The sequence below is a fragment of the Macaca mulatta genome, chromosome 3 (genome assembly GCF_049350105.2).
Source record: "Macaca mulatta isolate MMU2019108-1 chromosome 3, T2T-MMU8v2.0, whole genome shotgun sequence".
In the NCBI taxonomy this organism is placed as follows: domain Eukaryota; kingdom Metazoa; phylum Chordata; class Mammalia; order Primates; family Cercopithecidae; genus Macaca; species Macaca mulatta.
This window is the reverse complement of record NC_133408.1, coordinates 25,184,496-25,211,683: the sequence shown is the minus strand read 5'-3', so window position 1 is coordinate 25,211,683 and position 27,188 is coordinate 25,184,496. Positions and strand designations below refer to the sequence as shown.

The window sequence follows — 27,188 nt, the reverse complement described above, 5'->3', positions numbered from 1 at the left end:
ATATTCAGTTAGGTAGGAAACAAACCGTAGTGTCAAATGGAATAAGTGTATTTGCAAATATATTTTAAAAACTAAGTTACTTTTTTTAACTTAAATACAGAAAATATACTGATTTGCTAAAAGAAATGTGATATATTAACACTTCACTATAAAGAATGCATATCGGAACATTGATAAACAGCAAATGAGTCTTATTAAGAATAGTTTACTACAGTAAATGTTGGCTAAATAAATGTGCATATTGTGAAGCACTGTGAGTGGTATATGTTTTGCCACATACTTTTATTATCTTGAGCTAGATAACACATGTGTACCCAATTTGGCAGTCATTTTCCATTGCTACTAGTGTCATATGTTTTAAGAAATGTGTACAGTGTGAAAAACTTAAAAATATTCATGAATAAAAAATGTTTTAGAAAAAAATAGATATTTTCAAGCAATTATGTAGAGTCTCACTGTGTACATTTCTTTTTTTTTTTTTTTTTTTTTGAGACAGAGTCTCGCTCTGTCGCCCAGGCTGGAGTGCAGTGGCCGGATCTCAGCTCACTGCAAGCTCCGCCTCCCGGGTTCCCGCCATTCTCCTGCCTCAGCCTCCCGAGTAGCTGGGACTACAGGCGCCCGCCACCTCGCCCAGCTAGTTTTTTGTATTTTTTAGTAGAGACGGGGTTTCACTGTGTTAGCTAGGATGGTCTCGATCTCCTGACCTAGTGATCCGCCCATCTCGGCCTCCCAAAGTGCTGGATTACAGGCTTGAGCCACCGCGCCCAGCTCACTGTGTAAATTTCAAGGCAAGAGTTGTTTCCTGTAAAACAGATCATTGTTCTATGAGAGGATGTTTTTTACTTGTCTTAGTGCATTTCTTTTGCCTCCTCCAGTGTTGCATTATTTTGCTCTATTCTTTAATTTTGTGTGCAAATGACATGCCAGTTAAAATGAAAACTATCTCATATGCAGAAAAAAAAACGTCTGGATTGTAAAAACCAAGAGCTAATTCTTACTAAATTACACCATCTGATTCAAGTAAAAAATGACCTAAACACTAGTGATAAAATAAAGACAAAACACATTTCATGAAGAAAGCAAGATAAATGTCTGCTGAGTATTTTAGTTCACATGTTTTAAAATGCTGCTGCAGGTTTTGTGAGGAATTTGAGGGGAAGATTCCATAGCAAAAGGTGGTAATGTGGCCTGTATTGACTTAAGTGGTGACCCAACTGGGCTGCGAAACTGCAGGATGCCCATAGGCTCGAGGTGCTTGTTAAAGAAGAATTCCACACTGTTGTTCAGAAATCCTTCATGTCTCTCTCCCCAAGCTTCCCATCCTCTACCAGTTCGGTTTCTAGTATTTCAGCATCTTCTTTCCTGTTAAATAACTTGTCTAAGTAACTAGTGTAAATGTTTTCCTTCTCCACTCATTCACACTTCCTTACCTCACAACAAAACTAATTTGTGATAAAATAGTTCTCCCCACCACCCACAAACCGGCTGTCCCAAGAAGATTGGTACAAGACTTCTAATGGAGCCAAATTTGCCGTTCCTTTTTTCTGTGTTTCTTGGCTTACTGTCTTTCATATCAAACTTTTCATTTCTAGCTGGGACTCTGACCTATTCCAGTTATTTAATTTCTCAACAACATCAGTAGGCTCGTGTGGTGAACTAAGTTGAGTAGTTTCTACAATAAAGGAATCAAAATCAAACCCCTGATTTTTTTTCCCTTCGTTTTTCAACCAGTTGCTGAGAGGCTTCCTCAAGCGCTATCTGGGCTTTAACCAATCCATTCCTTTCACATTTTCACTTCCTTTCTTATCAGATTTTTCTCTGCTTTATTATTTCCAACTGGAAATATCTATAATAATCCTGGGCTCATAGTAATGGTTAACTATACTCTCTCTCCAAACTAAGTTATGTAAATATGATGATGACCTGGCTTTGTAGTTACAAATATGGCTACACTTCAAATGCCTATTTGTTGTCATGATGATCTGGATGCTGCCAAAAAGGCTTAGTACAGCAATTGGACCCTCCAGATACTTTATACTTTTCCCAATGTCCATCCAAATATTTTTGGAGATCAACTTGGACTTCATCAGTGACATCAGACAGAGTTCCTGGGTCAAGCAGAATTTCATCAATATCAAATTTGTTATGCATAGACCAATCATGCGCTGAAAACTAACAATCATACCTTTTCCAGTTATAAATGTGACTGTGAGTTTCATCCATAAGCAAAATATCATAAACTTCATCATCAATATGAAAAAGATGACTTGAAATTGGCTCATCCATTGGAAAATAATATACGTTCATGTAACGATGGGACAGCACTTCTTCTGCTGTTAACCCATCTGTGGGGATAAACATCAAAATTTATTCCAGGAAACCCAGTGCTTCTCAACTAATTCCCTGAAGCAACTGAGTTAGAGGTTTTTGTGGTTCAGTCATTTCATTTCTAATGTGAACTGGAATTACACTGAGAAGCTCCTGACAATCTTCCTCATGTATAACAGGACTGGATTCTAAAATCAGCTGCACCTGTTTGAGTTCAGGTGCACCTGCAAAAAGGGTTTACCAGTCAGTATTTCAGCAAGGATGTGGCCTGCAGTCCACATGTCAATGGCTTTACTATAACTATTAGGAGAAAGTAAAATATGTGGAGATCTGTACCATTTACCTACCAGTCCTTCAGAAAGATGATCATTATGGGAATAATGAGGAGCCATGATCTCTGCAAGACCAAAGTCCCCTATCTTCAGCATCATGTCTTCAGTGTTAATGAAAAGATTAGTTGGTTTGAGATATCTGAGCAATACATTTGCAGAGTGAATATACTTAAGCCACCTTAGCAGCTGATACATGAAAAGTCTGGCACGCTCTTCCAGTAAAGTGTCCTGCTTCAGCATATTCGTCAAGTCTGTCTCCATGTAATTCTGAAAAACGTAAATACTGTTAAGTTTGGTAAGAGAGTTCACATTGTTTGTTAATTGGCTTCCACTGGTACTAGGAATTTCAAACACTTTCACAATGTTATGATGTCAAATCTTCTAATAATTTTGATTTCATGTACAGCATTTTTGACAGTCTGGGGATCAGTAAGGACAATTTTCTTGATGGATTCTTTTATCGCAGTCATTGTCTACAGCAGAAAAAAAACCAAGCTATTGCCTCCACAATCCAAAGGTTTTAAGTTCATATATCCAGAGCCCAGATCAAAACCATGAATGTTCATGAGACTTTCAACTTTCTCTGCCAGTTTGAAACCCTTACTATCGAGTTTTCCTTTTGAATTGTTGAACTTTTGTAAACAAGGAAGAAAACTGACATCAAAAGGAAAGATCTTTTAAACAGGGAGAAGAAAAATAATTATGCTTCCACAGCAAGATGGTTTCTTGATGTTCATTGCATTTAACAAACAGGCTTGTTCAGTTCCCCTCAGATATAAAGCTCAAAAAGCTCTACTCATATTGAGAATTTAAGAGATTGCAGTACTCATAGTTCAAGAAAGGGACAGCAACTCTGCAGACATTTAAAGAAAACACTCAAGAAGCTCCAATGGAATGAAATTATATACTATGCACCCAGATTTACTGTGATAAATGATTTAACATTTAACAAAAATATGAATAAATATGCACACAACACAACAGGCTTCTATGAACATTCCCCTCACAGTGCAGACACATTCAATGTTGGACTGGCCCTGAGCAGTATTGTTCTAAGGTGCTGGCAAGCACTATTTCCATTTTGCTTCTTTTCTTCCTTTGTTGCTATATATTTCATCAGAAAGCCCTGGCGACTGTTGGTTAACAGATGTCTTTTGTTAGTGATCAGGTGGCTCCGGCTCACCACAATCACAACCAAAGCTACTGTCCATCTTACTCTGATCCAACAGGACTTCCGCTCATCAAGAGAGTGTGGGCCCATGGACAGCCCCCAGTATGGGCTCACGTCTCCAGCTGTACTGGCAGCAGCAGCTGCTTTGCCACAGTTGCTGCCATGTCAAACTCTATTTCTCTAAAAGCTTGACTTTTTCTTCAGTTGACAATATGTATTTGAAAAGAAAGTGAAAGTGAAATATTAAAATACAGTGAGAGATGTAATTCTCAAATGCCTCCCATGAACCAGCAGCATCAGCGTTACCCAGGAACTCAGTAATTTAAATATTTGCACCCCATTCCAGACCTTTGAAACATGAATCTGAAGACAAGGCCCTGAAATGTGCTATAACGAGCCTTTCAAATGATTCCAGTTTGCTTAAAGTTTTGAAAATCAGTGACACATGGAGTAAAACGGAGATGTTTATGAATAGGACTCATGTAACTTAGCAAATTTTGTAGGTTAGAAGGCTCTTTGTTGTTTATCCAGTTGTTTCATTGTTTGTTTTAATTAATTAATTAATTTATTTTTTGAGACAGTCTTGCTCTGTTGCCCAGGCTGTAGTGCAGTAGCATGATCTTGGCTCACTGCAACCTCCACCTCCTGGGTTCAAGCTATTCTCCTGCCTCAGCCTCCCGAGTAGCTAGGAGTTCAGGCATGTGCCACTAGGCCTGGGTAATTTCTGTATTTTTGGTAGAGACCAGGTTTCATCATTTTGGCCAGGCTGGTCTTGAACTCTTGATCTCAACTGATCCTCCCCCATCAGTCTTCCAAAGTGTTGGGATTACAGGCGTGAGCCACTGCGACCAGCCCACATCATGCTTAAAATGTATGATAACAATAGCACAAACTATGGATGGGAGAAAATGAAAATGCAATGTTTTCAGGTCCTTATTCTGAAATTAATGGAGTATAAAATTATCAGAAGGTAGATACTGAATAATGATAGAAGTATATTTTAAATTAGCCTGCCACCATGCACTGCTAATTTTTTATTTTTTTTTAATTTCAGTAGAGATGGGGTTTCCCCATGTTGGCGAGGCTTGTCTTGAACTCCTGACCTCGGGTGATGCCCCCGCCTCGGCCTCCTAAAGTGCTGAGATTACAGGCATGAGCCACTGTGCCCAGCCTATTTTAATTTAAAGATTATCTTAATATACAGGTCATCAAGGTTTAGAACTACTTGACTTTGCTAAGCAATTCAAAACGAAATGATGCAGAAATTAAAAGGACATTATTCATTTCCTAAAATAGATTAATATGTAAATAAGGTATTTGCTATGAAAACAGAAAACACTCCAGGTATTTAAATTACAATGAAATTTAAGCCAAGAGCAGTGGTGTATGCCTGTAGTCCCAGCTACTCAGGAGGCTGAAGCAAGAGGATTGTTTGAGCTCTGGAACTGGAAACCAGCCTTGGCAAAACAGCAAGACCCTGTATTAAAAAAAAAAAAAAAAATTGTAGGAGGGAGGCCAAGGTGCGAGGATCATTTGAGCCCCAGAGTTTGAGAACAGCCTGGTCAGCATAAAAACATACCAATTCTACAAAAAAAAAAAAAGAAAGAAAGAAAAAAAAAGTTCTAATTAACAAATTAGCTGGGTGTGGTGGCATGTACCTATGGGCCCAGCTACTCAGGAGGCTGAGGCAGGAGGATTACTTGAGCCTGAGCCCTGGAGATTGAGGCTGCACTGAGCTGTGACTGAGCCCTGGAGATTGAGGCTGCACTGAGCTGTGACTGCATCACTGCACTCCAGCCTGGTTGACAGAATAATTTAAAAATGGAATATATGCAGGAAACTTGTTTTCTTTAAAAGTATTAGAAAAGGATAAGGAACAGTTATCAGGAGGAATCATGGGAGGAAATCTGGAAGTGTAGAAATCAAGGAAGTTATTTCCAGTGGTCCAGCTGCCTGCATCATTAAGAAGAGCTGTACTCTAGGGAATTAGCCACTCAAACAGCATTTCTTCAATGTGTTCAAGCACTTGACATATCTGCAGGAGTAGGAAATTAATGATGTCTGCTTTCCTTCCAACTTCCAAACCTTTTATATGCTCCTCTAATTTTAGCATCTATATTGGAATCCTACTGGCAAGGGAGTCTGGGAAATGTAGATCCTAGATGTCCAGTGCTTGACACAGAGCTAGACATTAAAAGGGCAATGGCTGTTTTTATTTTTTGTTTGCTTTATTTTGTTTTGTTTTTTTCTTTTTTTTTTGAGATGGAGTCTCGCTCTGTCGGCCAGGCCGGAGTGCAGTGGCTGGATCTCAGCTCACTGTAAGCTCCGCCTCCCGGGGCAATGGCTGTTTTAATACAAAAAGAAAACATTCCACACAATCAGTCTACCTCTCTGAATGATCAGCTTTGAAACACACCTTTCTATCTACATGAAAGCATAGAAACAATCATAATGAAAAATATGTGTGTGTTCCAAGTATAATTGTGTAAGTGAACAAATGATCATTGTTTTCCTTAAAATGAAAGACATGAAATCCCATCAACCACTGGAGTCATGTCTGGGTGTTCTAGAGAATGTTCTGGTTTACCATTATACACCTGTTACCCCATACGATCTCATTTCTTTATGATAATCAGAATCAATCACCACATGGTCATAAGGAACCATAAGGACAAAATATCAGCTTCTAGTTCAATCGAACCTTTGTTGTGTTCTCTTTTGGAAGCACTCCTATCTTGCAGACAACAAGACCTCTAAATAAAAAGAGGACAAAGATGGAAAAATAAAAGGTAAGAATAACTGAGAGTGCAATTAGAAGTAGTAGGGAGAGAGTATTCTGTTTACATCTCTTGTTTCTTATATCTATGTTCCGGCTTCAATAAAACTGTTAAAATATCAAGTCTGTGGCATACTCCTCATAGATTGGTAACCTAAATATGTAAGCTCTTATTACCTAGTTGTGACATAGCTTAGATTTTAACATTCTGTCACAACTGTTTCGCTATATATCAAAACCATTAGTTGTGATAGGTGTTGCTCATTGCCTCCTTTTCTACAAAATGATTAACTTGTCAAAAGCAGTATTGTTTGAGGCAGCAGAATAATTAGTAAGATATTCACTCAATCTACATTTGGGCAAAAACGTTGGAAGGAAGGAAGGTAAATAAATATTAACATTAATTTTATTTTATAACACAAAAAATAATCGTGTTATCTTAGATTTGAAAGTGGTTCAATATTATCAACCTGCCACCATGTAGCCAGTTTGTTCTTTCATGGAGAGGGAGCATACTAGTGGTTCCGCTTTGGATCCTACCCTTGGCAGATCAGGCACTCAGAAATAGTGACAGGTGTCATGATAGGTCATGAATTAATGAACAAGTATGGTATGGCTGAGAACAGAAGCTGACAATCATATACAGAATAGGATAATTGGTTCTCTTGACTATCAAAACCCTCCCCTACAGTGGGTGAACTTTGGTGAGCTTCCAGATAGAACACAAAATATGTTCAAAATATCCATCTTACTATCAACATAAAATCATCACAAGTATTCATGTCAACGATCTATGACCATGCACTAAACTATCTTACTACCTAAAAATCAGTATATATTTTACTTGTGGTCATATTTTATACAAAAAAAAATTGAGCAATAAGCTTCACTTTTGACATACCAAACATTGGGAGGATGTCCCTCCAACTTTTCTATATAACCACATAGGTATGCCATTGTAATGCAGCATCATACCTCTTCAATAGATGCCACAACCTTCTAAAATCTAGAAATAAGATTTTCTTTATTGTATTTTGTTTTTTCCTCAGATACATTTTATGAGAGCTCCATGAGCCCATAAGAGAGGACTAATGGACAAATCCGAATATATCATAAGTAGGTACCCAGAAGTTGAAGTCGCTTTCAAGAGTCATAAATGGCCTGAGATTTTAACCAACTTGTAAGCTAACAAATTTGGGTGCCAGAGTCTCATGGATATTAGTGACTAACATCCATTGGTCAGAGATGAAGAGAAGTTCATTACTCATGGAAATAACAGTTGCCAGAGTGTCAACATATTTTACTAATTCCCCAAGCCCAGGACAATGACAAGAGGATTAGACGACACCAACGACCACAGTGAATTCCATTGCAAGAGAGGAACTCAGCTCTGGGAACCCTGACATTTTATAATAGGCCCTAAACATGGCTGTCCTTTGCTCTTGAAGAATATGTATTCATTGTATGGAACAATAAACATACGTGTCCTTTGCTGTGGAGAGAGTAATTGAAGTACATGTACATGACAAATAAATTGTATCTGAAATATATATATTTAAAAACCCTTCTAATTCAATAGGAAGTAGACTAACAACTCAAAACAGGCAAATGTTTTGAACAAACATTTCAGTAAATATACAGAAATGTAATCACATAAAAGCATGCTTATTACTTTTAATAATCAGAAAATTACAAAGTAAATCACAATGAGTTTCTATGTCCGATAGAATATATAATATTTAAAAGACTGAGAGTGCTTATTTTTAACAAGAATATGGAACATATTGTTCTCACACATTGCTAGTGACGTTGTAAAACATGCAATCACTTTGGGAAAACATCTGTGAGTTTCTTATAAAGACAAATATTGTTTTTAACATGCAAATTACCTATTTCATTCTCATGCAGGTATGTTGTATCTTATTTATTGACTTTTCTCTGTTACCAGAATATAAGCACTGTAACAAATATTCAAATTCAAATTCCAACTCATTGGTATCTAATACTGAGTGAACAATAGAACTATTTGTATATTTTTTTAAAAATATTTATGCCTCCCTTACACACACACACACACACAGAGAGAGACAGAGAGAGAGATTGAGAGAAAGAGAGAGAGAGAGAGAAGGACCCCAATGCCTAGGCTGCTCTCCAAACAAATGGAATTAGAATCTCTAGAAATGGGTCTGGGTATCACTGTCTCATATGAAAAAAGTCCATACGACATCACAGCTATGCCAGCCATTAATACAAGAGACAAGATTCCCACTTGCTTTAACTATTTCAAGGAACAATTAAGTAGCTACACAAACATTTGTGACATATTTTGCAAATAAATTTGGAAATCATTGATATTAAATGTCACAATGACCAATGTCATAAATTATTTCTACCAATAAAATATCAGGAATATCACAAATTTAAAAACTAGCATGCCATATTTGGGTTGCCATATAAGAAGCCTAAAGCAGTTAGAACAGTACTTGGCATATGTGCAACTTTCAATGTGTTAGTAACTATATATACATATATATACACACACATATTTATTATACATAATATATTATGTAGATAATTAATTATATATATAATCAATGAGCCTCTGCAGCCTATTAAAATAATTATATAGGAGCTAACTGACAGATAAATATTATTTAAAAAAATATATATGTATATTTTTTTTGAGATGGAGTTACATTCTTTCATCTAGGCTGGAGTGCAATAGTGTGATATCAGCTCATTGCAACCTCTGCCTCATGGATTCAAGCAATTCTCCCTGCCTCAGCCTCCCAAGTAGCTGGCATTACAGGCACCCGCCACCACGTCCAGCTAATTTTTGTGTTTTTAGCAGAGAGGGAGTTTCACCATGTCGGCCAGGCTGGTCTCAAACTCCTGACCTCAGGTGATCTGCCCACCTTGGCCTCCCAAAGTGCTGAGATTACAGGCATGAGCCACAATGCCCAGCCAAAAATAATAATACTAATAACTATTCTTGGTTTTATTATTAATAGTAATATTCCCATTACATTTATTATCTTCCTCTCAAAATCAAGATAAAATGTGATATAATGGATATATAATCACAAGTTTTATTTATTTTTAATTGTAATTCCCCCAGCATATATATATCTATACATCACAAGAGTAACTAAAATTAATTTTGCCTCAATATCTTTATTTTTTAAATAAAATGGTGATGTAGTCTTACAGATCAGTTGAGCCTCTGTAGCCTGTTAAAATAATTATATAGGAGCTAACTGTCAGATAAAGGCTCTAGTTATTTAATGTGCATTGAAAATATCAGGTTGACAAAGCTTTTGCATAATCTTATGCAATATGAATGTTAGTTTTAATCTTTTTGCATGGCTGTATCTTGTGTCTGGAGCATCTCTATTTCACAGTCATTTCCAGCTGTATGACAGAGGCTAGAATTATATCTTCTACAAGTTATTTTCAGGAGTAAGGATCCATGAGTATAGCTACTTTCTGAAATTTGTGCATGTATGTGAGAGAGAGAGGGCCACAAATTAGTTATATCACTCTGCTCAATTATACCCAGCAACTGTACTTAACTATAGAAGAAAATATATTAGATTTTTAATTTAAAAACTAAAGACAATGTAACTCTCCAATTCTTATTAGAATCACAGACCTGATGATGTTCTTCTCAATATTATATTTCTCTCTTTTTTTTTTTTTTTTTTGTATATTGAGCTGTTTATTCATGTGCTTAGAACAATAGGAAGACAAATTAGTCGTAATGGGTAAATTATTTTTCAGATCATACATGTTACCAACTTCCGTTTGCCTCTACTGAAGTTTAGATTTTAAGCAGCAATTCAATTTCCAAGTTGATTGTTGCATATCAGCAGCAATTAAATTTCCAAGTTGATTTTTGCAATGGAAGTTAAAATGATCCTTGGCAATACATAAGTGAGAAAGTATTCTTTGCCTCTTACAGAATCCACATCAGGTAATGGTTACACAAGCCACCGAATTTTCAAAAGCTTGTATTATTACTTATTGTCGTCCCTTCCTTTTTTTCCCAAATGTCCCATATTTCCCAAAATTATAAAATTCTGGTAATTTTATTTCTTGGGTAGTTCTCACAGTGATCATCTCCTCTGCAATATCACTGCTCCACGGAGATCCAAGTCCTCATCATTCTTTGGCTGGTGTCCTCTAGTAGATGACATATTCTTTTCTCATCCATTTATCTCACTAATCAACTGACAAAAGATCCTTATCAAATATATAACTCCCGGTGTTTATATTTTTTAATCTTTATCATCACTTGCAAAGATTTTCTTCTCAGTATGTATCTCAAAAGCATTATTGCCTTATAATAACTGTTATTTGTATGACTTCTGCCATAATTAACAACCTTTGTCCTGTGTATCACAGACAACATACAGAACGTCATGAAGAAGTCTTGGAGATAGGATTGAGACGTTTCACTAATACCTTCAATATTACATACTCTATGTCTATAGGAAATTTCTACTCAGAAGAAAGGAAAACTCATGGTTTTACACACTATTCAAGAGTGAAGAATCCACACTGCTGGCTTCTAGCTATCACTCTAACGTTAACTTTCGCCACCTAATATAAACAGCTATGTATTTCTTAGGTCAAAATATTTTTCCACGACTCCTACAAATGCTTCTTTATGAAATCAGGACTAAATCCAGCACATAATTTTAAGCTACGTTATGTATGTTTGTATGCAAGAGATGAAAACCCACTGGAAAACTTAACTCAGAAGGACAATATATTCAAAATCAAAGAGTTAGAAGGCTATGGCTATGTTCTAAGTAAGAGGTAACATAGTTGGGGTTATAATAGTAGGAAGTGAAAGCGTTTGCGTTATGGATATATTTATAAGTTTTAGCCAAATAATTTGATAACACTAGAAATAGGAAGAGACCATACAAAAACACTCAGTGCTGACTGAGGATTTTGCCTGAACTACACATAAACTAGGGGAACACTGGGGGAAAAACCTGTTTTTTTTTTTTTTGTTGTTGTTGTTTTTGAAAAGTGAAAATCCAGAATTAAGTATTGGTTATTTTAATGTACAGATGCTAATTAACATTCCAAGAGCCTATTTTAGATAGCAGGTTGAAATGTGAGCATCAGGATCTAGAGGGAGGGACGATATGGGGAATATATATTCAGTTACTAAATTAACCCCCAAACCACTGTGTCTTAACAGAATATGTAGTTCTTAAACCATAATTCAGTAAATATTGCATGACTCATTAAATAGCACTGTGACAAGTTTCCTGTAATTTTGTGATTCCATCATCTTAAGCACAATACTCCTATATAGCCATCAGAGAAAGCAATAGAGAACATAGAATACCATATAGGAGTAGTTATGTCTCCTTCTGAAGGGTTCTATCTACTTATTCCTCCATAACATTGACCAGAACTCAGTAACCTACTGCTAAATTAAATGCAGAGGAAAGGTGAGAAATGTTTTTAGCCTATCTGTTCATGAAGAAAAAATGTGACCAGTAAATCCTTGGCAATCTGTGACAGTCTGTGGAATTAACGAGCAAAGTAAGAAAGGTCTCTTTATAAGATTAATATTTTTATTATACTTTAAGTTTTGGGGTACATGTGCAGAACGTGCAGTTTTGTTACATAGGTATACACGTGACAGGGTGATTTGCTGCACCCATCAACCCGTCACCTACATTAGGTATTTGTTCTAATGCTGTCTCTCCCCTAGCCTCCAACCCCGCACAGGCCCTGGTGTGTGATGTTCCTCTCCCTATGTCCATGTGTTCTCGTTGTTCAGCTCCCAGTTATGAGTGAGAACATTGGGTGTTCGTTTTTCTGTTCTTGTGTTAGTTTGCTGAAAATGATGGTTTCTAGCTTCATCCATGTCCCTGCAAAGGACATGAACTCATCCTTTTTTATGGCTACATAGTATTCCATGGTGTTTACGTGCCACTTTTTCTTTATCCCATCTATCATTGTGGACATTTCGGTGGGTTCCAAGTCTTTGCTATTGCGAATAGTGCTGCAATAAACATACGTGTGCATGTGTCTTTATAGTAGAATGATTTAAAATCCTCTGGGTATATACCCAGCAATGGGATTGCTGGGTCAAATGGTATTTCTAGCTCTAGATCCTTGAGGAATTATCACACTGTCTTCCACAATGGTTGAACTAATTTACACTCCCACCAACAGTGTAAAAATCATTCCTATTTATCCACATCCTCTCCAACATCTCTTCTTTCCTTTTTAATGATCGCCATTCTAACTGGCGTTGAGATGGTATCTCATTGTGCTTTTGATTTACATTTCTCTAATACCCAGTGATGATGAGCTTTATTTCATAGGTTTGTTGGCTGCATAAATGTCTTCTTTTGAGAAGTGTCTGTTCATATACTTCGCCCACTTTTTAATGGGGTTGTTTGATTTTTTCTTGTAAATTTGTTTATGTTCCTTGTAGATTCTGGATATTAGCCCTTTGTCAGATTGATAGATTACAAAATTTTTCTCCCATTCTGTAGGCTGCCTGTTCACTCTGATGATAGTTTCTTTTGCTGAGAATAAGTTCTTTAGTTTAGTTAGATCCCATTTGTCAATTTTGGCTTTTGTTGCCGTTGCTTTTGGTGTTTTAGACATGAAGTCTTTGCCCATGCCTATGCCCTGAGTGGTATTGCCTAGGTTTTCTTATAGGGATTTTATGGTTTTAGGTCTTAATTCATCTTGAGTTAATTTTTGTATAAGGTGTAAGGAAGGGGTCAAGTTTCAGTTTTCTGCATATGGCTAGCCAGTTTTGTATTTATAGATAATTATTATTTTTTAACTCTGCAGGGAAGAGTTTCTTTACACGGGTGAACTTCTGGTCAGAGGTATCTTCTACCATAGAACATAATGAAACAAGACTTGGCCATGACATAGGAGGACATAGAAAGGGAATTTGGGAAAGGTATCTGTGTCCTCATGAAGGGATATTGGGACAGAAATATCTTGTGCCACAAGAGGTCTTCAGACAGGGACATTTTGTTATAAATGGTTGTGTTACCTTAACTGAGAGAATCAAATTTGTCAAATGTTGCTTACAGGCTGAGTAAGATAATTTCTGAGAAATTACCATTGAAATCAACATTTAGAAGTAAATTTCTGCTTGAAAGGACTATAGGGACAGAATCCTGGGCAGAAAAGATAAAAGAAATAGTACAGTTGTAAAAATGAGCATAGAAATAAGTGAAGGACATATAGGGTCATATAGGGTCATGGGAGGGATTTTTTTCTCTTTCTTTTTCATGTATGCTTGTACATACAGGACTAATTCAAGAAAGATGGAACAGTTAATTATGAAGAAGTGAATGGGAAGAAATGCATATGTAATGAGATTAGATCATTAATCCAGTGCACAAGAAAACCTGGCCTTGGACAGGACAACAGATGGTACCTCAGTACATCATTCAGTTAGGGGACTTAGTGATTCTGCTAGTTTTGTGTATTTGATTTTGGTTACTTTGTGACCAGAATAATCCCCTAGAACAAAATATTAGGGGACTAGAGGACATGTACTGGAAAGTCAAGAGTGTAGGCTGAAGTACAGGAAGCTTGGATGTCAATGAAGGTGTCATTATTGGCAGTGCAAGTTCTAGGGTTTCACCATGGAATATGGCTGAGTAAATGAGAGGAAAGCTATTTGGTGGTGAATTCAAGGATTTAAGGATGCATGTGTATGATAGTATCAAATATAGCTTTATTTACTTCTAGATTTTTAGGGTAAATTTCTCTGCCAAAGACTCCTGAGTGTCTCATACAAATAGACCAAAGTGATAAACTGATCCCTAAAACATAAAAATCATCCTAGATATTGCAAATTCTTGCTTAATGACTTAAAATAAATTATTCCTGCTTTTCTGATTGATGATAAAAATAGAGAATTAAAATTTAGCTAAATTAAAGCTAAAATTCAACTTACTATGTTTGACATAGTAATTATTTCTGTCAATTTTTCTTTGGTAATTAGTACATTTTAATTAAATGTAAAAATTAATTCATTACTTTTGTTCTCAATGCATGAGCATTTACCAATCTCAAAGGCAAAAGAGGGCATTAAAAACTTTCTAAGTTGAAAATGTTAAGCCGAATAGAATTAAGGAAAAATGGCATATATGTATGTCATTCTAAAACAAAATTTAATATAATACAAAATTTTCATTTTTTGGTGAATATTAACTTGATCCTAAAGGTCATATTTTATTAAAGTACTAAGCTCTATTTTTTATTTTGTTTCAATTTTGAAAATTCATATATACAGGTGTTAGTTTATAACAAAAACAAAATTTCATTTTCATATTTTAAACACGTTTAATGATGTGCATGTTAATGTTAAATTAATAGAATTTATGAATTAATATGTAATTAAAATAAAAATCCAATTTTAAAATATGATTTATAATTTTTAACTGTAGTTCAAAATATCACAGAAAATATCACAGAATGGAGGGAGAGGCAAAGGGAAGAGGGAGAAGAGAAAGAGGAAGAAAGAGATTAAGAAAAAAATCTAAGAATAAATATTCTAGTTCCAAGAAAAATAATGTAACGGTACAATATGCATTTAAAATTGAAGGCACAAAAGCTTGATTCACAGCTTTCCTACTATTCTTCTTTTTGGAGCCATTCCAAGTGTCATTATTAAAGTGGCTATTTACATATAGTGTCATAACATGGTAAGCTAAAGGCTAAAGTTGGTAGTAGAAAGAACTTCATTAAAAAGGCTATATTTTAAAAATAAGAAAGTCTTTTTACAAGTAATGTTAAATGGGAAATTAAGGCAATGACCCAAATAATTAAAGTAAAACAAATCCTATGCATCTGAGGGAAAAATAGAAGTTTGAGGCTTAAATCATCACAAATTACTGTCTACATTCATCAAATTAATGGGGCAATTACTCATCATGCACTTTAGGTTACGTATCCTCAAATTGAAGTCATTTCTATATGGAAAGACTGATTTACTGACTTTGCTTTTTTCTTTTCCTCAAAGTAAAAGTTTGAGATTTCCTTTAATTCAGTGATTGATTTCTTTTAATAAAGTGAACTAATTCTAATAATGACAGGAGACAAATTGGATATTTGATCTACACTGTCAAACTGTGTTTATTTTATTTTGAAACCCATATATTTTGAGGGTCAAACATTCAACTTGTAACAAATGTAAAAATCACATAATAAAATTTGATTCATTTAAGTTTTCTTTTTTCTTATTTATTTATTTATCTATTTTATTTTGAGACAGAGTTTTGCTCTTGTCGCACAGGCTGGAGTGCAATGGCACGATCTCTGCTCACTGCAACCTTCGCCTCTTAGGTTCAAGAGATTCTCCTGCCTCAGTCTCCCGAGTAGCTGGGATTACAGGCTTGAGCCACCACACCCAACTAATTTTTGTATTTTTAGTAGAGACAGGGTTTCACCATGTTGACCAGGCTGGTCTTGGACTCCTGATCTCAGGTGATCCACCTGCCTCAGCCTCCCAAAATGCTGGGATTAAAGGAGTGAAACACCACTCCCAGCTTAAGTTTTCTTAAATATGAAAATTAGAACCTTATGACCATTAAAACTCTACATACCTATTATTTCCTGACATTCTTTGAAAACCTTTTAAAATGTGGTCAGAACCCACAATCTTACATTTTTCATGAACATCAGAGGGCATTGAGAATGGATGAACAGCAGCAACATGTACATCTCTTTGCTTCAATAGTTTATCTTTCTTTTCCTTCCTTCCTTTGTTTCCCTTTCCCTTTTCTCCTTCCTTCCTTCCTTCCTTCTTTTTCCCTCCCTCTCTTCATCCTGTTTTTTCCTTCTTTTTTCTTCTCTTCTCTCACCCCCTTTTATTATTTCTTTGTCACGGGAAAACAATGAAAAATAGGAAATAGTACTGAAAATAAGAAAAAATTGCTTAGAACAGTATAAATTCAGTCACGCCACTATTTTTCAAAAAGAAAATTCAAATTTTAAATAATATGAAAATGTTATGTGTTCTTACCATGAAAATGATAATCATAGGAGGTAACATACGTTAAATAGTTTGTTTTAGCCATTCAAAAAAGTATACGTGTCAATGCATTATGTTGTACACCATAAATATCTACAATTTTTACTTGTCAATTTAAAAAAGGATGGAAATTTTAAAGCCAAAATGTAAAACAAATTAAAAGAAGAATTCTACAAAGGCAAAACTATTGTAAAAGAAGGAAAGAAATCGAACTTATTTCAGTACTCAATTGATAAATGCCATTAGAATTGGGTCCAGTTTTGTGTTACTGGAAATAAAGCTTCTAAGAGTATGTGTGTCTGTGTCTTTTGACGGGCACATGCATTGCATTGACATCTGTTATGTGTTCACTGATGCAAAATTGGGGTCACAGGTCATGAGACTGTTTACTGAAAAAGTTTTTCTGACAAAAGTTTTTATGGTTGTTCATACTAATTTAAAATCTTACCATGAATGTATGAGAGTTCAGTTATTCCATGTCCACATTAAGTTTTTCCATATTTATATCTATAGTTAGAGTATTCGGTCTTTTGAATGTTAACCAGTTGTGTACTTCTGTGGTGGTATATCACATTGGTTGCTAAAAAATAATTTTATTGAAAACAAGTTTATTTATTTATTGGACCTTGAAATAGTATTTACTTTCATGTGTGTGAATTCCCTCCTTTCCTATTTTCATTTTGATCTTTGTCTTTTTTATGAATATTAGACTTTTTTTTTATAGATTTTACACAGCATTAGATATGAGTGTTACAAAACAGTGCATGATTTTTTCAAGAAGAGGTAAGAGTACTTATGAATTCCTTTATTCACTCTCTTAGGTAGGCCTTCCTTTAGCAAACAAAAGTTCTTAATTTTAATGTAATCAAATGTATATCTTTTTTATCTAATACTATTTACCTTCTATTTAAAAAAAAAATCTTTACCTCATGTTACTCATGCTTAAAAAGATATTATTTTATTTTTATTTTTACAAGCTTTATTGTCTTACATTACCAGCTTGATTTCACCAAGCTTTTTTGCATAGCATTTAGCCCCACAGCTACTTCTATTTACTGAAATTCTTGGTGTTTCACCTAGTGTATTAGTAGGTTACATGTAGGCATATCTTTGAAGGGCAAAAAGCTGTCACATTTTTAGATTATGTTTCGTCAGAGCATTTTTCTCTCTGTAATTTTATCTTCTATTTTTAGCTGCTGTGGTTAAATATAAATCAAGTCTTAATTTCATCATCCCATTTTTTTCTCTCTTGTACTTAAATTTCCACCTTTTCTGGATTTTTCTATATCATGTAGACATACTTGGATGTTCTTTATAATGAAATATGCATTCATGCAAAACATCCCTCTTCTTTCACATTCCTCTCCAGCTATTTATCGATTTCCCTTTGCTTTCACCCAAAACTCTTTAAAATAATTGTGCGTATTCTCTCCAATTAATCACCACCTTCTTTTCACAACCCACTCCATTCCAGACCATTTCACTCTAACTGGTCTTATCAAGGTCACTAATGACCCTCGTATTGCTGAATTTGCATAGTTGCTTGTCTGTCAATATCTTTATTAGTTTCTCAGCATCATTTGATGTAGTTTTCCATCTCTGCTGTACCAAAATGTTCTTCTTTTAGATTATATGTCACACTGATATTATGTATATGTTAAGCCATTTCTTTATCCACTCAGTGGATAATTGATTATAAAGAGTGAAAAGTAAAAAGAGGGAGCCATCCTAAGAGGCTGTTACAGTAAACCATAAGAGTTAGTTTTGGACACAGGTGCTAGGGAAGGATAAAGACACACACACACCACACACACACAAACACACACATAAATCAGAACAGAGTTTTTGGTTAGAATTAATAGAACTATAAGGTATTATGAGCTAGTGAATGAAAGGGAATAATATCTCAAACTGGCTTAATTTTTAGCTGTGACAATTGACTGAATGTGGGTGCAAGTAACTAAAACGGACATTCGGGAAAGGAGAAGATTTAGACAAATTTTGAAATTTCTCACTTAGGTACATCAAGTAGGGAATAGGATGTATAACTTTTGTGGCATTTGAGATATAATTTTGAGAGTCCTTGGAAGATAATGTGCATCAGAACAAAGAATCTATGGAAATAATATAGAAAGTAAAGAAAAAGAAATGAGAGCTGCACCCTTGCTTCTTCCAATGTTTATAAATAAAGTTACAATGTGGAAATAACAGAGGGCATTGAAAAGGATGGCAAGAAAATGAATAATTTTGATATTCCTGTAAACAAATAGAATATTTAAAAACATATGAGCTGTCTTCTATACCAAACAATGTTAGGAAGTAGAATAATATTGTATCAGAACTAAGGTCACTGGGATTTGTCAACTTAGAAATTATTGATGATCAAAAAATAATTTTATGACAAGAAGAAGATGGAAATTCAAAGTGGAGTGGTTTAAGAATAGTAGATTGCAAAGATGAGAGTAATTAAAACAATTACTTAAAGAAACTTGAGGATGAGCCAGGAAAATGTGTTCCATTAATTATCTGGCACTTTGAAAAATTAAGACACAATGAGAGACAGTTTTGGAATAATACAAATCTAAGGAAAAATTCAATTTATGTTTGAAGTAGAATATCAAAGATTGACTGAAGAATGGAGACTTTTAAGGTACAATCTCCCAGTACAAGGAAAGGGAGAAATATTTTGTAGGTCTTTGTTTCTTTGTGTGAACCAGAGATTGACTTAAAGATGGAAAGACGTTCTTTGGCTCTGTTTATCTCCGACACGTATTATGTAACCCTTTAGAATAGCTGTTTGCCATTAGATAAAGTAGCCTTTAGAATCAATTTACTCATAACTCTCTCCTAATTTACCCCAGAGGATTTTGGACGTAACATCAAAACTGATTCACAAAAGTCTGGAATTAAATAGAAACAATGACTCTGACAAGGAAATAGCTCCATAAAAGTGAGTATATTTTCTCTGATACTCCATGATTTTGACTGCCCCAATCCAAATCCTAGAAAGAAGCCTTACTCCTAGAAAATAACAAACCCAGTCGTTAATCCTCTTAGAGTTACAGGAAGTGGAGGAGGAGAAGGAAGAGGGGGAAAACTTACCTGACCAATAAATGAGTTAATGTTTCAGGATAATTTCGGTTTATATTTAAAGGTTCATCTCTTTATTTCTTTTCTATTTCATCACTCTACATCAAAAATGGGTCACCATCTATGATACTCTGCCTTGACGAAGTGTTCTCTCTGAGGTGAATCTTTCAAGAAGGTTAAAGTTTGAATGCATGTAGTATGCACTGACATTTTCATGAGCCTCTTTAGCTATCAGATATATTTAAGATTTTTATTTTCAATAGTATACCTGAATCTGTATTTTAGGTGTGGGCTTGGGATAGATGAAGGCCAACCTATATTCTGAGGTTAATATTGCCTGCATAACAAAAGTCTTTTCCATGCAAAAGCATAGCCCAGCCATGTTCTATATTGAATTTAGGAGCTAAACGCCAAGACAATTGAAATATAATGTCATGCATGCTTCATTGTCTTTTCACAAATGTCCTTCTTGCATTTGGAGGGGCTGGGTAAAAGTAGAATTCAGATTTGAGGAATCTAATGTTATATAAGTCTATATGTTTAATCTATCTGCATTGATTACTGGCACAACTAATGATTTCCTCTATTTCATTGTTACAAACATTAACAAAATCTCATATTGCATGGCTAGGTTTTTATATTTTAAAATGATATACTAAGAGGTTTTTAATTTTTTAACAATAAGAAAAATCCCCTTTTTATTCAGGGGAAGAAAATAAATGCTCCCTCTGGCTTAGGAATGAGCTAATTATTTGTCATCATTCTAAACAAATAGATATGATCATCTAAATGGTGTTTCAAACGTCTGCAAAGAATATTAGCATTCAAACTAAAACCAAGGCACTTTAATATTCTCATCAGAGCTGATCAGTTAACCAAAGTGGGTCATTAGAAAATAACTAGCTAGGCATTTCATTAATGCACAAATAACCCAGAATAATATTCATAGTTTTCACATTTGCCTAATGTGCATGCAGACCACAGTGTTCAAACATGACTTTTTTTTTTACTATGTTACTATCTTAATTTCAAATTGTATTTTAATGTATTTGTATAAAAACACTGTGGCAACAGGAAATGTAAGAAACAGAAAACAAATTCAGAGCTGGTCATTTGATTGTGTAACATCAGGGTCACTAGCTCTAGCTATATTTCAGGTCTTTTGTACTTTGACGTTGGAGCAGATCTCTTACTCTTTCGAATACACTTCCCTTTTGGCAGCAATGTCTTTACACTCTCGATTTTCTTCCTGCCTCTCTAACAGCTTTTTCTCTTTATCCTTTCTGCCTTCATCCCTCCATAATCTTGGGAATTGAAAACCATTCCTGATGCCTCTTTTTTCTACATCCCGCATATCCAATCATATTAGTCATGCTGCTCCCGTGAAACTAAACAAATAGTGCATATATATATATACACACTATTTGCCTGCATAACAGAAGTCTTATATATGTGTGTATATGTGTGTGTGTGTGTGTATATATATATACATATATATATATATATAGAGAGAGAGAGAGAATGAAATAGATTATAGATATAGGTATGGATATATACAAAGAGATTTATTATGAGGGATCAGCTCACACAAATAGATGGATGAAAAGTCCCACAAACTTCCATCTGCAAGCCAGAGGTCCAGGACAGCCAGTGGTATAGGCCTAATCCAAGTCCAAAGATCTGAGAATTAGGAAAGTCAGTGGAGTAAGTCCAAGTCTGAGCCCCAAGGCTTGAGAACCAGAAGCTCCAATGTTTGCTAGCAGAACGAGATAGATTTCCCAGCTCAAACAAAGAGAGAGAACTCTCTTTGCCCCTGTCTTTTAGTTCTATTCTGGCCTTCGGAGGATTGAATGGCACTCACTCAGACAGGTAAGCATTATTTTCTTTACTCATTCTACCAATGTAAATGCTTATCTTTTCTGGAAACAGCTTCACAAACACACACAGAAATAATGATTTACCAGCTCTTTGAGTATCCCTTAGTCCAGACAAGTTGGCACATTAAATTAACCATCATACCAATAAACACACATTTTTGTAGATTTCATTTCATAATCATCTAAAATTTCACCCACTTTTCTTTATTTCACAAGTTAATCCAAACAACCAAAATCATTTTTCTGGACTATGATAATTGCCGTTATTACTGGTTTCCCTAAATGAACCATGCCTCTCCTAGCCACATATTATGAATATTTATTGAGTAAAAATGTATTCTAATCATTCTTGTGCTTTCTATACTAAAAAAGCTTCCAACCACTTTAAATGAATAATTTCCAAAATAATCTATCACTTGGCTATGGTTTTATATAATGATTTTCCCATGTAACTTCCCAACATGTTTTCTTGTGAGAAAATATGCATTGCAATACCCAGCTAGGCTTTACATACTATTTTAAAACTTATTTCCATAGTTTTATTTTGGCTAAATCTGATTTGTCTTTTAAGTAGTTGCTTAAATGTGACTTTATAAATAAATCATTTAATGACCACTAAAATTGATTGAGTAGCCAGAGTAGATGGTTTCATAGTGTGAAGGTTAATATTGAATATCAACTAGATTGGATTGAAGGATGCAAAGTATTGTTCCTGAGTGTGTCTGTGAGGGCATTGCCAAAGGAGATTAACTCTTGAGACAATGGACTGGGAGAGGCAGACCTACCCTCAGTCTGGGTGGGCATCATCTAATTAGCTGCCAGAGTAGCTAGAATAAAGCAAGTGTGGAATAAAGAACGTGGAAGGACTAGACTGGCTGAGTCTTCCAGCCTTCATCTTTCTCCCATGCTAGATGCTTCCTACCCTCGAACATGAGACTCCAAGTTCTTCCACTTTTGGACTCTTGGACTTTACATCAGTGGTTTGCCAGTGCTCTTGGGCTTTCTGCCACAGACTGAAGGCTGCACTGTCAGCTTCCCTATTTTTGAGGTTTGGGGACTTGGACTGACTTCCTTGCTCTTCAGCTTGCAGATGGCCTATTGTGGGACTTCATCTTGTGATCGTGTGAGTCATTACTCTTCAATAAACTCTTTCATAGATACGTCGATCCTATTAGTCCTATCCCTCTAGAGAACCTTGACTAATACACATAGCATGCTGCACTTGACATTTTGTAAAATATGTAATGCACTCCATAACCTATTTGACTATCACCACACTAGAGTGTAAGCTCTAGGACAGAAGTGATGATATATTTTGTACACAGTGCATTTCAAACATCTTATTAATGCATACTACATGGAAGAGGACTACATGATGAATTAGTACACTTTATCTTATAATTCACTTGATTTTGGAAGATGTGCAAAATTCAATTGATGTTAATCCTCCCAATGAATTAATAACTGTCCTTTTTGGTAAGATATATTATTTATCCCATAAAAATCTTCATTTGTTGCATGCCGTTAAGACCTTAGAACAAAGTAGTTTATCATAGTTTTAAAAAAATGGTAGACACTATAGGAGCAAGTAGAGGGGCATTAATTAGACTTTCTGAAATGAATGGTTTAGGGCTGTTTTTTTAAAAGTACACTTACATGAAAATAGTGGTTTCAAACAATAAATAGATCAAAATTACGAAGACAATGAGAGCAGAGAAGACTAACCAGGCTTTGGAAACAGGAAAGCAGATGCATAAAAGAAACAAAACATAAACAGACAGAGTGGGAAATCAGAAAACAAAAATAAGGCTGAGATTCTCAGAATGTCTTGGGAATTATTATCGATGATCCACATATCTCTAAAATTGCGGGGTGCCTATGAAGCTGCAACAGGAGAAATCATATGAAATCTGTCTAAGCAAAGATTAGATCCCTGATACCAACTATCATACATTCAATCTGATAAATGGGTTCTTCTCCCTTTGCCAGTAGACTGTAAATTTACTCTCTGGGGACATTGAGCCCAATAGACTCTGAAGAGGTTACAAGACACAGCTGCAACTAATGGTACTCTAATCATGGAAGTAATTGTAAAGTCAATCTTCAGAACAGTGGTGAAAAGTTCTCACTAGACAGTTTCTGAAACAACCTGTGAGAGCAATGGTAGCCAGGCTTCAAATTCCACACAGAGACTAAAGGATTCCTCCAAGCAACACTTGTCGGTTTATGAAAAGAAACGTGCGGATACTTTCTTGGTTGGTGTCTGTAATGTAAGGGTCTGGGAAAGTCATTTTCCAATAAAATAAAAATCAAGAAGCTCCTCTGATCTACACAGAGTTTTCATTCAGTTTAAAGACTATCCTACTCCTAAATACGAAGAGAAAAGCAAGACTCGATAAACAGCAGAAAACGTCGAACATGAAACACTGATATCAAAGCATACAGACACATAGAAGAAATCTAAGGAAAGAGAACATTCAGGAAGCAGGAAAAAGGGAAATGTAAGTAAATAAACAATATTTATATTCTAGAAGAAAGAATAATAGAGTATCCATAAAAATACCAAAATACAAAGGAACAGTAAGAAAGATTTCAGCAGGACTTTCTCCAGGAAATAGAAAAAGTTGCTAAACTAGATGAAAGTACTGAAAGAAAAGTGGCATTTCTGGTGGAAAGTTAAAATATATTTTATTACAAATACCTGAAAAACCAAGCAAACAGAAAAAAATCGATTATTTATTCTAGAGAAAACATAAATTTTACAGGTAAGAGAATAAAATCATGATATAATAAATTTGCGTCTATAAGTAATAATTATCTAGTCTATAATGTCAACATCTAATACTGATGTAGCCCAAAATTATGATACAATTATTTTTTAAAAGTTAAGAGAACGTTGTGCACACCCATGTGGAGATGGATGTAAGAGAGGTAATTGTATTTTTCCTTGGCTTCACTTAAAAATATTCTCAAGAAGACAAGCCAAATATATATATATATAATATATATATAAAATATATATATAAAATATATATTATTTATTTATTTATTTATTTATTTATTTATTTATTTATTGAGATGGAGTCTCATTCTGTCACCAGGCTGGAGTGCAGTGGAGATCTTGGTTCACTGCAACCTTCACCTCCTGAATTCAAGCAATTCTCCTGCCTCAGCCTCCCGAGTAGCTGGGACTACAGGCACCTGCCACCACGCCCAGCTAATTTTGTATTTTTATCAGAGACAGGGTTTCACCATGTTGGCTGGGATGGTCTCGATCTCTTGACCTCATGATCTGCCCACCTCAGCCTCCCAAAGTGCTGGGATTACAGGTGTGAGTCACCGTGCCCGGCCATATATATATATATTTTTTAATGGAGACAAACACAAGAAGAAAGTAGCTAAAGCTTATAAAGCTTCTGCCTCTGTGAAATGGAAATCAGAGAAGTGAGAAATGTGGGAGGGTGCTGTTGTTTTTCAGCATGTGTTGGGTAGAACTCTAGTTGTTTAACTATGAATATCTGTATCTCCAGTACAAGTGCTTGCAAACAAACAAAAATTACATATGCCCAGATATTCTATAAAGCTTTGTGTACAGAAGCATATCCTAATATATTTTATTCTAACTCTGAGAAAACACATGATTAGATAGGAAATTTAATTCTGCTTGAATAGTATGGATTGGCTCTTTTGTGTATTTCTTTTTCTGAAATTACGTTTTAAAAAGTAACAAAAGTATGCATTTTTACTAGATTACTATTGTATAACTGGTAACCTAGTAAAACATGTACTTCCGTTACTGGTTTTTACAATAGTAACATAATAAAAATATATTTTGCTACTGTAAAAACTGATTTTTACCATAGTAACCTAGTAAAAATATAGTTTTACAGATACATACACTTAAAAAGTGCAATGTTGTGAATTGAAATAAAATTAAAATAAGGTATATTTCTGTTAATGCAAATGCTACTAAATGTAATTGTATTTAACTCTAATGGTAGTGTGGGACTATGGAATCATGCTTTTTTTAGTATAAACCAAGACATTTTAAACTGTTAACTTATTTTTTATTTTTCTGTAAACTCTCTTAGATGCATCAATATGCATTAACAAAGTTTTACTCACTATATTTGTGAATATAATACATTAGCTTTTATTATAATTTTTGTAAGTTATTAGTAATTACTACTCTTCCTTTATATATCTTCCATTTACAAACTTGTGTTATATTTAAATGACTGAAGTATTATATATTAAAATATTATTATACACATCAATATAATCAATGTGACCATTTAATTTACCTTAATATGAGACATCTTTCCATTTATTAGATGCCTAAATGAGTCAGTATAATGATGCTTTTGAATAATGAAATGAATATAATGAAAAACATCATCAGTTTATACACTGAGTGGCAAGAAATTTACAGAAGTGTTCTGTAACCAGTTTGCTAACCAGTTCTGTAGAAATTATATATATATTTTTTATATATATATAAAAAATTTATGGAGTTTGGCTGCAATTTTTTAAAATGTATATTTTGCATAGAGGTCAAGTCATGACTTTAAGGGTATCCATCACCCAAAAAATGTACATTATACCCATTAAGTAATTTGTCTTCATCCACCTTCTCACCCATCTGAGCCTCCATTTTCTATTATTCCACTTTCTCTGACCATGTGTACACAGTTTTTAGAACCCATTAATGAGTGAGAACATGTGATTATTTACTTTCTGTGTCTGGCATGTTTCACTTTAGATAATGACCTCGAGTTTTATCCATGTTACTCCAAAAATGTTTATTTATTTATTTATTATATTTTGGGGGACAGGGTCTCACTCTATCACTTGAGCTGGAGTGCAGTGACATGACCATAGATCACTGCAACCTCGGACTCCTGGGCTCAAGTGATCCTCCTGCTTCAGCCTTGGGAGTAGCTTGGACTACAGGGGTGAGTTACCACCATACGTGGCTAATGTTTTACATTTTTTGTAGTGAAAGGGTTTCGCTGTGTTGCCCAGGCTGATCTTGAACATCCGGCATCAAGTGGTCCTCCTGCCTCGGCCTACCAAAGTGCTGTGATTATAGGCGTGAACCACTGCTCCAGGCCATTTTGTTCTTTTTTATGACTGAATAGTAATCTAATGTGTAAGTATACCACATTTTCTTTATGAACTCATCAATGAATGGACACTTATTTTGATTCCTATTGTGAAAAGGAATAGGAACAACTGTGAATAATGCTGTGATAAGCATTTAAGTGCAGGTAATTTTTGATCTATTCATTTTTTTCCTTTGGGTAGATACTCGGTAGTAGGATTGCTGGATTGAATTTTAGTTCTATTTTTAGTTCCTTGAGAAATGTCCTTATTGTTTCCCACAGAGGTGGTACTAATTTATATTCCCACCAAAAGTGTATAAGCATTCCTTTTCTCCACATTTTTGTCAACATCTGCTATTTTTTTCTTTTTAATAATAGTCATTCTCACTGGGATCAAATGATATTTCATTGTAGTTTTAATCTGCATCTCTTTGATGATTAGTGATGTTGAACCTTTTTTCACATAT

The 27,188-nt window shown here is 34.9% G+C and overlaps 1 pseudogene; it reads right to left on the bottom strand.

Annotated features, from left to right (window-relative positions):
* Window positions 1-1,010: 1,010 nt before the first annotated feature.
* On the bottom strand, window positions 1,011-21,093 carry LOC100430542 (mitogen-activated protein kinase 6 pseudogene; annotated as a pseudogene).
* Window positions 21,094-27,188: the final 6,095 nt, after the last annotated feature.